At 36.2% G+C, this 14,885-nt stretch overlaps 1 protein-coding gene across 1 annotated transcript in view; it reads left to right on the top strand.

The window, feature by feature from the left end:
- Positions 1-14,885, top strand: part of LOC134853103 (polyamine-modulated factor 1-binding protein 1-like) — a 107,842-nt gene that overhangs the window by 21,870 nt on the left and 71,087 nt on the right. The window lies entirely within an intron of this gene.

The raw sequence follows: 14,885 nt of genomic DNA, 5'->3' as shown, positions 1-14,885 counted from the left end.
CAAATGAAATAATATGCAATTCAAACTAGCACTAGAAGGCAAAAGGCAAGCCCCACTATCGAGCAGCAAAAGTTTAATGGTCACGGAAAACGTGATCGAATTCTAGTTTCGACTGGAATTTAAATTTCAGATTTCAAAGCGAAATAAAAAATTTTCTTATTGGATTAGTTTTTACACTAGCGTCAGCCTAGTGTATTATTAAGAACATTCTTTTTTTTCTAAACTAATTTGCAAATATTAGTGCCACTTTTGGGGCACCTTTACAGCGTTTGATAGCATGTGCTTTGACATTCGAAAGACTTTGACACATAATTATAGGTTAACACAGTTGGTGCATTTTTAAATCATCAAATGAACCGAAAAAAAAACTATTTGTTTAAAACAACGTAACGATGATAAAAACAACTCGATTTCAGAAATTTTCTAACTCAATATATATCGCCATTTTTGGAAATGCATAATTTATACATAATGTGGTTTTATGCTTTGCAATTTGGTACATGCAAAGTTAGTGTGGATGCCTTCAGTTTGTTATATTGCAAATTATTACATGCAAAATTGAGTCTATTTGCATTTGATGCCATTTTTGCTGAATCGCATTGGCTAGTTATTAGCATATGTAGCTGCTTTATTCTTGTCTAGTGTTTTTCAGTTGTTAATCATGAGTGGTTAGTGTGTGAGACTCAAAGTCTCTTGATTGCAATGGTCCGCAGATCGAATCCTAGGCCTACCCTAATTTTTGCTAATTCGAGGCTTATTTCTAGTTTTTCTTAGTGCATTTTCTAGAGCTACTTTTTATCGTGTTCTCGAAGCTTTGCCTCTGGGTCTTAATTTGGGTTAGTTTTGTCAAAGAGGTTTGAATCATAAATTGTTCTAGGAATTCAAATTTTAAGTTTATCTACTTTTCTCTTTGAAGTTCGAAAGTTTATTCGAAAATAAAAAAACAAGTCAATATTTTGTTGTGTTCCTTTGCGTTCATTGACTCTTTTCCAACTGTCTGTTGCCTTGGTTTTTTCCTGAATCAGTGTGAGTGGAGGTTTCTGTAGTTTTTTGGGCTATCTTGTTTATTATTTTTTTAAAATTAAATCTTGAGTTAATTTTTGTAAAATTTTTTTCTCAAGCAATTTTGAGAGCTCTTTTTTGCCGTGTTTTCTTGTCTCTGCGAAAAGCATGTTGGCGTCTGGCTCAATGTGAACTTGCGGTTTACCAAAATTATCTTTTGTATTATTTATAATTTCCGCTTAAATGTCAGTTTTTTGCACTGGCTTGTGCTGATGAGAAGTAATCTGCGCTCATGATTATTTGTGGCAGTAAATCCAAAAGTCAAAACTCCAGAAAACCAAAAAAAACTATTGACTTTTTGAGTTCAGCGATAAGCAGTGCTCGACTTTCAGCTTCTTACTCCTGCTTGAAATAGAAGGAAAATTTAATCAAAAGGTACAGAAGAAACCCTTTTTAATAGCTCATTGAAAATGAGTAATGACTGATACCCGTTCGATTATTGATACTCAGTGTACCTCATTGTTTTTCTGTTAAACTGTACAAAATAGTTTAACAAAATAGTTAGGAATGGTTGGCTAACTAATTGATACTATGGGAGGTTAATAGGACATCAGCTACGCCTGCACTAAAGGTGGTTACTTTTAGTGCAGTTGTAACATTAGTAGTATTGTATCGTGTCCCGGATCCTAAGGGGGGGGTCCTTCCTAAGGGGGGGGTCCTCACGTAAAGCAAAATCCTAGGAAAGGGGTCCTTAATTTTTTGGAGGACCCTCATCCTAGGATTTTGTAAACGAAAGAGATTTTCCACCCAAAAAGCAGAAGACCCCCTACTTAGGATCTTGCTAAGTTTAGCTTAACAACAAGGGACACGATACAAAAATCTTTCTAATTCCAAATTTTGGGGTCCCAATTATTGGTCCTGATTAATTATATGAATCATATTAATTGTTATGCTTGTTTAGGGTAAATGAACTTTCGACCTAGTTGAAATTTGTTAGTGAACGGGGAATTGACTTTTATGGTATATAATAAAAATTCGCCGGCCATTTTGGCAGCGTAGCTTAACTGTTGGCAGCAGTAAACTAATTCCTTAACTTGACCTAAATTTTATGGTGAAAAGGCAGTAAATTGAAATTACTCTCAAAAGGCGGCGGCCGTTTCTGGGCAAAATATACCAAATGATAAAATTGTCAAATTTTGAAATAAGAAAAATGAAATTAGAGGGAACTTGGTGTACTGAAGATATTGATAATGAACATTTACAATTAAGAGTGTTTTCAACCGCAGAAAAAAATTCATTTTTCAAATTATGTAATGAACGCTACGTCGTCTTCCTCGAAAGGGCAAAGGAAATTTCAAAGAAAGAATACGAGTTGATTTTCAAAGAACAATTTTATTTGAGTGAGCTTCAACAAATCTCTTGGTGCATTTCTACAAAACAAAAGTATGGCACTGTGAGCGATTTGAATATTGCTGATTATGAAAACGTTTTCGACTATTCGTTTGACTTTAACTCATTATGGGTTGATAAAGACTTGGAGAGAAAAATCCGTCTATGTTTCAACAAGCTATCAAAATACAAAAAACTTCCGGTGGTTTATTTAATTATTTACCACCGTTATCTTAATGAGTCTAAATGGTATTTGCAAGGTCACTTTTATTTCCACTGGCTTGAAATTCAGCAGGTTGGAGAGGTGTTGGAAAAAATAAATAATGAAATTGCAAAAAAGCAGAGTAACTCCTATTGATTTGAAAATAATTCACGAAATTTATACGTCTTTGAAACAAACTTATCCTGATAATTCTAACCGACGCAACTATTTTCTAGCTGCATGTTCTCTGTTTTTTGTTAGTTCTGATAACCTTAACTACGACATTTTAATTAAGTTGAGACCTTATGGTGGCTTGATTGGTATTGATAACTCTTCCTTGGACAAATATTTGAAAAATTCCAAAATTTTACGATTGCACGCTATTTTGCACGATGCGGCCGGATCTATACACGAATTTTATCAACAGGGTCCCACGTACTGTTACATGTTGCCCTGGAACTGTAACAACAGCTTATTGGGACATTTGAGTGGAATAGCGTTCTGCCTTTTCATTAAGTTGAAAAAACCAGAAGTTTATCATTTACTAGAATGCTAGGCGAGAGATCAGTTGTGCTTGACGTGGAAGGCTTTCGTTACAAGAAAAACGCCTTTGTGGTTAAAGAATTAGCAATAACAACTTCAGACTACAGCGATCGACTCATTTTCCTACCTCCAGTGAATTTCAATATACTACCAAAGCTTGAACAAAAAGCTTACAACTGGTTAACTAATTATTTACACGGTCTCCATTGGGAAAACGGTGATTATCTTTATATAAACTTGAATCAAATACTTCAGAGTTTTGTGCTGAGAAATCCTGGTGCCGTTTTTTACGCTAAAGGAAAAGAAAAGACAGAATTTTTGGCCAAGTACTTGGACCGAAAGATTGAAAACCTAGATGATTTGGGCTGTCCTCGGGTTGAAAACTTATATTTTAAAAATTATCCAAGTTGCAATAAACATATTCCACATTACAACTCCAGGAATCATTGTGCCTTGAAGAAAACCAAGGTTTTTTATGATTGGTTGAAAAATGAACAACAGCGAGAGATCAGCGAAAGTGGAGACATACCTATCACAAAATTCAATGCTTTGTGCGTGGATGACTCCAGAGGGTGATATTAAAATTTCATTAACGAGAATAGAGCGTATTGATTGCAGTGGCCAAATTGTTCAGAGGAAGGAGCAAATAATAATTTCCGAAGAAGAGTTGTCTACGTTGAAGAGGTTTTTTCCAGTTATTGATCAATTTGTATACTTCCAGAGATTCAAGTTTATCAGAAATGTTAGCCAGCAAGCGAGGAGTATGTCTTCCCGAACTAGTCTTAGTACCCAAACGTCAGCCAGGAGTTCAGATGGATCTAAACAGCAGTGAATTGCCAGATGAGATTAAGACGATTGTGAAAGAGGATACTGTGAAGAAAATAATGTACTACAAAAAAACCGCAAATATCCCAGCAAACTTTGTTTTAGAAATGCATGACATAAATGATAGAGATTTCACACGTTATGAAATTTTTTACTGTTCTCAAAAGTAATTTAATTTTTTACAAGCTTCATTCGCAGAGAGAAAAAGTCTAACGCAGTCTGTAGAATAAATAGTTTCTCAAATGTCAGAAGCAACAACAGCAGTAGATGAACCTGACGCAACATTAGTAACAGAGTTTGTTTATAACGAGACAAACAGTGAAAAAAAATCATGGAAGTTTTGTAACAATGTAACTTTGCCAAGGTCTGAAGTAGTTTTTGTTGCGCAAATGGTAGTAATTCTAATTTTACTAACTTTCTGCATTCTCAAACTTTCTTTCACTAAATTAAGTTGCGAAGAAACGTCAGTTTGGTTCTCGATTTTATCAGGCTTGGTTGGTTACGTACTACCAAACCCAAGAATATGAATAAAGTGATTGATACTTCGACAAGAATTTTTATGGCGATAGTGGGACCTTCAGGATCCGGGAAAACTGAGTTAATTTTGAAACTTCTGATGGGAAATACTTTTTACCCTAAATTTGGAACCGTTCTATATCTTTACAAAGAGATGCAACCTGCATTCTCAGAAAAAGTGTCTTCTCGCGAAGTGAATATGGAGTTCATGAAATTCGACGGATTCGAATCTGTGAGAAAATTAGAAAATGTTCTTCTAGTTTTCGATGATTCATGTGAAGACATCTATAATGACAAGGAATTTGTTAGGTTAGCGACAGCGGGTAGACATAGAGGGATAGATGTAATATATGTTAAGCATAACTTGTTTCAACAAAGTCGATGGTCGCGTACGATTGATTTGAACACTTCACACATCATTCTGTTCAAATCGCCTCGCGACGTTCAGCAACTAGATCTATTAGGAAGACAATTGAATGTATCAAAATTTTTGAGAAACTGTTACGAATTAGCTACCAGAGACTCTTTTGGACATCTTCTAATCGACTTGGACCCCCGTACATCAGATTGTTTGAGATATTGTTCAAATATCACACCACCTGGGCCAACAGTTTTTTATTTACCCTTATCTGAAGCAGAAACTACTCCAATCACAAATGAAAAAGAAAAACTTATCTATTCTGCGGCATATGGTACAACTGAAACCTGACCAGCTAAGAAGATTAATTAGAAAAACTTCAAATCGTGAGATCATAACACTTGTTTGTGAATGTTTGCTCAATGTAGTCAATGGAAACGTACCCGTTAAAATCGCAAACATCGAACGATTCGAGACAGCATACAAATACTTATTAACTCCAAAAACCAGTGTTGTCAAAAAACGTGCGATTATTTTGAGTAAAGAAGGCTTCCATTTAGTTCGACAAATACTTTATTTTTGTTACAAGTACCTCACAACTTAATGATGACTGCTGAAGAATTCATTCTAATTCCGAAACATTTATATGTTAAAGAGCAGCCACATGCTGCACGTGTTCTTCATGATAATAATATTAAACATAAAAATGCTCAACTGTCCTATCTTAACCGGCTTAGACCCCAATTACCTCCACAAACTAGTAAGACTACTGCAACGAAGGAAACATTTACGGATAATGTTGAGCCCCAACAAGAACAGCTTAAACTGTTAACGGACGATGAAGAAGTACCGGTCGAACGTGTTAAAGACGAAAAACTAGAAGAGAAACACAATAGACAGACCGAAAGCATTTTAGGACAGTTACAAGTTTTAGAAGACAAAAAATTTGTTAGAGCAAAAACCGTACTTGAAATTATAGAAAATTCAGAAAGAGTAACCATAAACCATGACAATGAGGTGATATATGTAGATAAAGTACCAACAGGACTTAAAGCTACAATATTTTTATACGACATACAACAACCAACGAAAAAACTACACAATCCGGCGTTCATTAACATTTTAACTGCTCTCAACTTGAATGAAGACCTGGTAATAAATCGAAATGCCAAACACGCGGTTCAGTCAGCGTCTTTTAACGCTCAAGAGAAACGAGAACCCGGACCCTCAAGAACCCGCTCAACATCGCCCACTTGGCAGGAAAAAAGTAGTGCAAACCTTAAGAGAAGTAAAAAACACAAACGAAAAAGTCTCAGCGGTAATAGAAAAACCCAAAACCAAAAACGTGAAAAAGAGTCAGAAGAAGGCTCTGACTCATACGGAACGCCCCATAACGATTCAGATTCTCCAACGTCAGAAAAGACGAAGGCGCAAACAAAACAATGGGAAAATTACCAAGATTGAAGAAAAATTGTTGAAAACTAAATACAGTGACAAAGGTCCCGCGTTATTTGGTAGTGTGAACAACTTGATAAAAGCAAGCAATTTGTCGCGAAAGAAAGTTAAACATTTCCTTCATACTGAACCTGCTTACACAAAATATCGAACTGTGATCCGAAAAACGCCGCGACTCAAGGTCATAGTTTACGATATCGACGAAATCTGGTCATTAGATCTGGCCTTTGTTGATAAACTTGCCCAGTACAACCATGATGTTAAGTATCTGCTTGTTGCAGTTGACTGCATGTCCCGCTATCTCAGAGTGCAACCCTTGAAATCAAAGTATGCTACTACAACAGCAGAAGCGTTCAAACTAATGATAACGACAAAACAACCGGAAAAAGTATGGGTGGACAAGGGCACAGAGTTTAAAGGGTCCTTCGAAGCATTATGTAAAAAGAAAGGCATAAACACATATAGCACAGAGAGCGAGAAAAAGTCCGCATTCGCTGAGAGAAATATCCGTTCCTTGAAAAATCTTATTTATAAGTACTTGGAGGATAAATGGACTTACTCATACATTGACAAATTGCAAGATTTTGTCAATGCAATTAATTCGAGAACAAATCGTGTCACAAATCTTGCACCAAATAAAGTAACTAAAAAAGATGTTCCTCGCCTGATTTCATTAAGAGCAGAACAGTCTTTGAAGTTAGTTCGACGTCCAAAGCTTTATGTTGGTGATTATGTTAGACTTGCCAAAGTAGACATACGTTTTCGCAAGGGTTACAAACAATCGTTCACCGATGAAGTGTTTGAAGTTTTTGACATACCAACACGAAATCCTCCAACATACAATTTGATTGATTCTAACAGAGAACCGATTGAGGGAAAATTTTACGAGTCTGAACTGATTCGCGTTCTGGAGAAGGACAATCATGACTGAGGGCACTTCCGACAGTCTTTTCACCCATAATGTTCCCCCTTCCTTCACAATTACCCTAGTTTCATCTGCATCAATGAACGTTTTTAAGGATAACACTCTGGCCAACTTCAAAAATCTCCTGAGTGAAGAAATAAATTTGCAAGGTGAATGGAGAGTAGCAGTTACAGAAATTACCTTCCCTACTCAGATAAACAACGTAACTGACAACAACATTGTGTACTACAAAAAAGATCGGGTTATAGCAAGCATGAAAGTTGAGAAAGACAAGATCTCCAGACCTTACCTTGGAGAAACAGCAAAATTAACAAAAGGAGAATATACGAGCATTGATCAAATACTGGACGAGATTCGTCGAAAGACAGAATTAGAGAAATTGGATTACGTAATAGATCCAATAACCAAACATCTTTCCTTATGGCTGCATTATTGGGAAGGTATAACTTTTTCAAGCCCGCAAATTCCTAGTCTACTTGGATTCAAAGGCGTCAGAGATGGAACTGGTTATCATATAGGTTACAAACAAGGAAGCACGAAACATAGCACATTCTCTACCCAAGATCTTATTGCTGACTATCCCGTTGATGTATGCGCTGGTACTCAGCTTATGTTTATTTATCTGGACATAATTCATTATCAAATAGTCGGAGACACAAAAGCACCCCTTTTACGAGTCATTGATACAAATCGTCGAGTGAAAAACGGTTACGCATGTACAATTGAACCGAATCATCGTAAAGTGTTTAGTAATTTGGATTTTAAAAAACTTTTGGTCAATAATATTTCCAATATTTCTGTGAACTTGCGCACAGAAACTGGAGGACTTGTTCCTTTCGCTGGAGGGGGAAAAGTTGTTCTGACTTTGAAATTTCAAAAGTTTAGCAATTGATCAAAATGGATTCATATTACCACAACCAAGCAAACCTACCACATTTCTCGGGGCATTATAGACAACGAGGCAGTGGCTTCGGTGCATTAGCCTTGGGAATAGGAAGAGTCGCACTTCCACTGGCTCGAAAATTTGTGATACCCGCGGCTAAAAAAATCGGAAAAGAACTACTTCTTCAGGCAGCTCCAGAACTGATAGAAGTTGCAACAAAAAGAAAAAGTCCTAAGCAGGCACTCAAAAGCACCGTTAGAAAAACAATCAAAAAGCAAGTAGGAGGAGGAAGTAGATCTCGGAAAAGTCATCCGAAAAGAACGACGGCGTTTAAACGAAAAACGAGACGCGTCATTCCCAGAAAACGAACTGCACAGAGAAGTCGCTCCGATTTCTTTACAAGGGTTAAAAATGATTTCTAATTTAATCCCGAGTGAAGCAACTCACAGCTCCTTGGACTTATTTGAGAAACCGCCTTTGCTTGTCACTTTTGAAAATGCATTCACCCAAAAAATTGGACCTTCCTACTCCCCTGATGGTCCTATGCTAGAGTTTGAAGTACTCGGCGACAGAAATAATTTCATCGATCTTCAACGTACTCGTTTGGAAATAGTTGCACGAATTGTTCGAAGCAATGGAAACGTGCTTCGAACACATGCTACAGAGGCGGCAAACAGAGATACGCCGTATTTTGTTAACAATCCTTTATCTTCATTATTTTCTGAGTGTACACTGTCTCTGAATGGTGAAAAAATATCAACTACCAATGCTAATTTTGCCCATAAAAGCTTTATTGAGACCGAGTTTTCATACGGTAATGATGCCAAGAAAACATGGTTGGCTTGTCAAGGTTATTATTATGAAGAAAATCCATCAGCCATTGACGGTGCTGGAAGGAGAGCTGATGATGTTACGGAGCGTAAAGGTCTCGTTGCGGCCTCGAGCGAGCTGAAGCTATTTGGTAAAATTGCTTGCGATTTTTTGTCGTGTGACAAGCATCTACTTAGCGGTGTGACAATAAGATTGTCTCTTAGACGTTCTCCTAATGATTTTGTTGTCATATCTGAAGATGCAGCTAAACACTACAAGGTCCAAATAATCGAAGCTAACCTCTATGTCAGAAAGATGACTGTGACTGACTATGTTCTCTCATCAATAGAAAAAACTTTGTTGAAGAACCCGGCAATTTACAATTACATCGAAGTAGTACCAAAAACGTTTCTCGCAACTGCAGGAGTACAAAGCTGGCGACAAGAGGATGTTTTTGCAAAAGAACCTGTTCGAAGAATGATAGTAGCAATGAGCATAAACGAAGCATATTTGGGTACTAATAGAACAAACCCTTTTCATTACCAGAAATTTGGGTTGAATGAGATCATTGTTTACAGAAACGGTCTACCCATTGCCGGAACTCCCATCTCAACATCAGACAATAAAAGAATTTATTACAATACGCTTGAGGCTCTTGATTTTGTTTTAAACACTAGTCATGGAATCAGTCTCGCTAATTATGATAATCATTATATTATGGCTTTTGATCTCACGTCTACTCAGGAGGCTTCACACGATTTTATTCATCCTGAATTGACCAATTGCACTATTTCGCTCGAATTCAAGTTTGACGCAGGTCTCGCTAATAACGTCGAGTTATTGTTTATGGGAGAGCGTGCATCAACAGTTTATGTGCGTTCAGATAGAAAAATTACCAAAAACACTCTTATGACCTAAGATAGACATGGATAATCTTCAACTAGTAGAAATTATTAACCGTTGTAAACATTTGAAACATCGCTTTAGAGGTGTTTTTCCGGCAGATTTGCCATGCTCTTCAGTACTGAAAAACGATAATACGTTCATGATTATGAATGCCTCACCATCGGATCAACCTGGAACCCACTGGTTGCTTTTTGCTCAAGCTGGAGGACAGATATTCTTCGCAGATCCTCTAGGTAAACGATTATGTGATTATCCCCTCGTGTACAAGAATATGCGACGAACAATTCACGAGGGAAATCAGCTACTGTTGAAAAAACCAATACAATCAGCTGATTCAGTGTTATGCGGACTTTATTGTATTTATGTTGCTCATGTTATAATTACAAACAAATTTCCAATAGGTTTCAAACTTAATGATCATGATTTGATAAGATTTGCCAAACATATGTTATTCTAAATTAATTTATTGATGTTTTTGTAAAATTTATAAATTCGTTTTTTTTTTTTTCAATTCATTCTTATTAACAACAAAGTTTTTTTCTGCAAGTTTATGTGAACCGCGAAAAGTTTCATATCAAGTCCTTCGAATTATTAAGGCATGGCCGTTTGGTTTAAGGGGCAATAGCTAACCCGGCGTTGCTCGTCGCTACGCTCCTCGGGAACGCCTCCCGCTTGTGTAGTAACAATTTTTTTTTTCTTGTAGTATACAAGAGCGAAAGAAAACCAATATTTAAAACTTGAATTTCTTCTCCATGATAAATTTCACAAACAAAGTGTTTGAATCAATTTCCATACAACCATACCCACTTAAAATTATGTCAATTATTTTAGAAAACTCAGCAGCGTTTTCACCATTCAAAATATTAGTAAAGCGTTCAATTGTTACGTTAGTAATCAGGTCAGTTTGAGTTTGAACAGATTTAGTCTGCGAGCCGAAGCAAACTTGAGGCAATCGTCTGCGAACTGGAACACCACTAACATCTAAGTTGTTGATAGAGTTATAATTCACAGCTATTTTCAGTTTTTCCATCAGAGGGCCAGACAATTCATAGTTGGAGCAACCCAAAATTAAATATTTGAATGTAGAGAGAAGACAAGGAACAACGAAGGCTTTTGAAGTCATCTTGTTAAGTAAATCGGTAGACTCTTTCGTAAATTCGACCAGCACATGATAATGTTTTTCGTTGTCAATCGAATGGTTGCAAAAATCTAATTTATTCGAATGGGAGGATAACTGCAAAATTTGCTTTTGAAGCGAAGCCTGAAAAGTTGGGTTCATGATTCAGGATGAAAAATTTGTAATTTTTACGGAATTGTTTGAAATAATCAGGGGATTGCTCATACATTGCTTCAACCATTGCTTTGAAGTTTCAATCGAATAACGAGTTGATAATGTTACACAACCCGACAGTTATCATCGTTTTCACTTTCGCATTCCTTTTCAGAGCATGAAGATTTTTTAGATTTGTTTCGCTTTTTTCTAAGTTTTTCAGTCACGTCGCAGTTTTTTGCTTTCGTCAACCTTTTAATTTTTGTGTAATTGTCCGCCAAGGACTCGAATTCACCAGTTGACAAAGTTATTCCTTGTCGATACTTAAAAGTTCCCTCTTCGTCTTTTTTGTACAATTTGATAGTTATGTAAGTACCGGTCTGTGCGAATGTTTTTGCACCGACTCTAACTAAACGTTTATCATTCGAAGATATATCCCTAAAATCATCGAAATAGTCTACATCCGTGTCAAGAGAAGCGTACATTATAAATGAATAACAACCAACTGGTTTTTAGTGTGGAACGTTGAAGAATGACTGATCACAGTATACGAGACAGATCATGCGCTCCCAAAGTAAAAATTTAGGTGATAAAGTTTACGAGCGCCCTAAGCCATATTGATAAGACTTAATCACCAAGGATATAATTTCTTTAACGATAAACCTCTTTTATATGGGTATTTAGTTACTTTTTCCCCCGGCTATACTCTAAAAATCTTCTAGTGTTATTTATTGTGACGGTTATTTTAATGACTGTTATGAATCATGGTAATGAATTTCTAACAGCATAACAATGAATGTCTGGCAAACTATCATGAAAACTTGATTTTGAGTGCTTTCGCCCGTAGCCACTATAATAAAGCTGTCACATAAATCTAAAAAATCGGGTTTTCACATTCATTCCTAACATGACCTCAGGCGTCATGCTTAAAAGAATGAATAAAATTTGATAGCCTCGCCTAAAAAGTTATTAGCTTTGACCTAATTGAACTATGCCACCCCTTTCCTGATCTCATTTTCATTAATAAACTTTTCATACTTTTCATTCTCTCAATTTCATTTCGGTAGTTCAGTCATTTCATTTTAACAAAACTTTAAACCTCTTCAAGTCATGACTAGTCCTTTACAAATAATCTCAGTGTCTGATCGAGAAAGAACCATTATCTACCAAACATACACGAGAGAGTCGATTGCAGTCATCCATCAACAGAAAGAGAGAGTTTCTCCGTCTACAGCAAGTCCGTTCAATGACTTGGCTCCCCGAAAAAACGACGAGAATCAAAACGAGGAATGGACTACAAAAAGTCATATCATGCTACCAAACTACCTCCTTGATCACATCGATCTACTTAGACAGAATCGAAAACGAATGTACGAGAGTTGCACTATTCACGAGAGCTATCCGGCATTAGAAAAGACGGAGATAAACGACACAACCTCGCTCGAGCAGTCTCCAAGAAAAATTCTCTTCGCGTATGACTGCGAGTCAATGCCGTTGTATGAAAATCAGGAGGGATGTATTCGTGACTATGCAGAGCGCGAAGCGTACTGGGATATTCCGACAGCAATGTCTCCCGAGTCGTTTGTTAGGGGACCAGTTTCAACTCCAGAACAATCAACTTCCTATTCGGATGCTCGGGTTTCATCTAGTGCGGAGACAATTGATCTAGTCACCCCAGATCTCATTCAAGGCACTCCTCCAAATGCAGCTTGCTATGCGCCAAAAAAGAGAAAACTACAGTTTCGAGGTTTCTAATAACTTAAACAAAAAACTTTCCTTCTTTTGTTTCAAATATTATTCCAAGGTTTTATATTTTCATTTTTGTTTGATTTGACTTCTAAGCTGTTTTAACATTACTGTGTGTATATTTTTTGTCTCAGTTTTTATTTTGCTTAATAGATCAATTAAAGTTTGCCCCGTAAAGTTTTCAGCAAAATCTTAGAGAAAAACTAGAAAAAAATCAGAAATCGAGAATAATTTTACGCTAAAATTGTTTTTTGAGAAAGAATGAGAGAGAGAGAGAGAGAGAGAGAGAGATAAATACACTTGCTCACTAGTGAACCCCATTTGGAATATCCTTTTCGGGATATTGCTTTCTTTTCAAAAGAAAGATAAATATGGAAGGGTCCAACATTTTCTTGTTGGTAGTCCAACCATATTTATTTGGCTTTTTTATCAAACACTCTCTGTCCTCTCTCTCTCATCATACTTTGTGCCCGGTGGGGTTAGCCAGGTCTTACGCAAAGTAACAGAGAGTGTTTTAAGCCATAAATCTGCATTATATTACATTCATATACATGTTTTGGGTGAAAAACGGACAATTTTTTGGTAAAAATGTGAAAAAAAAAAAAAAGTATGTTTTTTTTTCGAAAAATGAACATGACCCTTAACCCTGCTCAGAAATTCATGGCAAATTGATTGAGGGTAGTTTCAATGGATTTGGAGAGAAAAAAAATTTTTTCCCAATTTTTTTTTTTCAATATTTTCACAAAAATCAGATTTTCTCAAAAAATCACAACTTTTCAGGCGTCTACTCTCATTGATTGGGCTATAATTGTTTTTTTTTTTTGAATTTCTACGCTTGTCCTAATTACGTATCAGATAGCTCCTAAAAATTTCAAACCACATTCACTTGAATTTAAAACGAACGAATAATTCAAGCTAAAAATGAAGGAAAAAAGAAGTTAAAAAATTATGTTTTTTAAATTTCGAACTTGACCAGTAGAACTGTGCTCGAGGTCCCACAAAACTTACTGGTTTTTTTGTTGATAGATTTAAAAGACACTTTTTTAAACATTACTTTTCCTTTTTTCACAACATAAAAAGTTTGAGGTTTTCCTTTATTTTGAAAAAAAAAAAAATTTCACTTGAAATTACAGAACGGGAGGCGTTCCCGAGGAGCGTAGCGACGAGCAACGCCGGGTTAGCTATTGCCCCTTAAACCAAACGGCCATGCCTTAATATTTCGAAGGACATGATATGAAATGTTTCACGGGACACCGAATGACATGAAGGAAACTTTGATTCCGATATCTTTTACACATTCAAATGACAATCTATGCTTATCATGCATCGGTAACTATCAAGGTGTCAAATTTGCAAAATTTTCATTTTTTAAGTTTACTAGTTTTTCAACTTAATTAGTTAGTTGAGGGCTTTACTTTCTGAATACTTTTATCTCATAAATCTACTTTTTATTTTACCTATTTACGCAAACCAAGAAGTGGGCTTGAAATCATTAGGAAATTACTGTTTCACGGTTAAAATTAGTCAGAAAAAGTTTTAGGCTCTATCTGAATCATTCTAAGCATTAAATTTTGTAATTTAGTGCTGAAATGTTAATTGAAAGTCTAAACCAGTCGCCTAAAAAAAGCCAAAATTTTATCGCTAACCCTTAAAATTAACAGCAAAAGTTTGAGGCTGTAAATGAATCAGTTTTTAGTATACAAAACCCCTCCACTTGAGCAGAGTGATGAGACATATAGAGCTTAAAGCTAGAATAAACCCTGTTTTTGGAAAGGAAAAGACTTATTGCCAAGACGGCGAAGTATAACTCTCGTTAATGGCTTCTACTTGCCCTTACCCGCAAAGTTTTTTGGTGCTAGTCACTTCTCGCTTTTGCTTTTCCATAACCAGTTCTACTTGAAATTCTCCTAAATTTTCTTGAAATTTTCCTGAATTACTTCAGTAACTTCAACAAACAATGCCGAACTCTACTTCTATCGCGACACCTGTTCCTTGCCAGCAGTGCGGAAAAATACTGAGCTCTAAAAGGAACTTGAGAAGACATGAGCAAAAAGT

This window comes from Symsagittifera roscoffensis, chromosome 8 (genome assembly GCF_963678635.1).
Source record: "Symsagittifera roscoffensis chromosome 8, txSymRosc1.1, whole genome shotgun sequence".
Taxonomy (NCBI): Eukaryota; Metazoa; Xenacoelomorpha; order Acoela; family Convolutidae; genus Symsagittifera; species Symsagittifera roscoffensis.
Note: the sequence above shows the minus strand (reverse complement) of the source record. Positions and strands in the feature narration are given on the sequence as shown.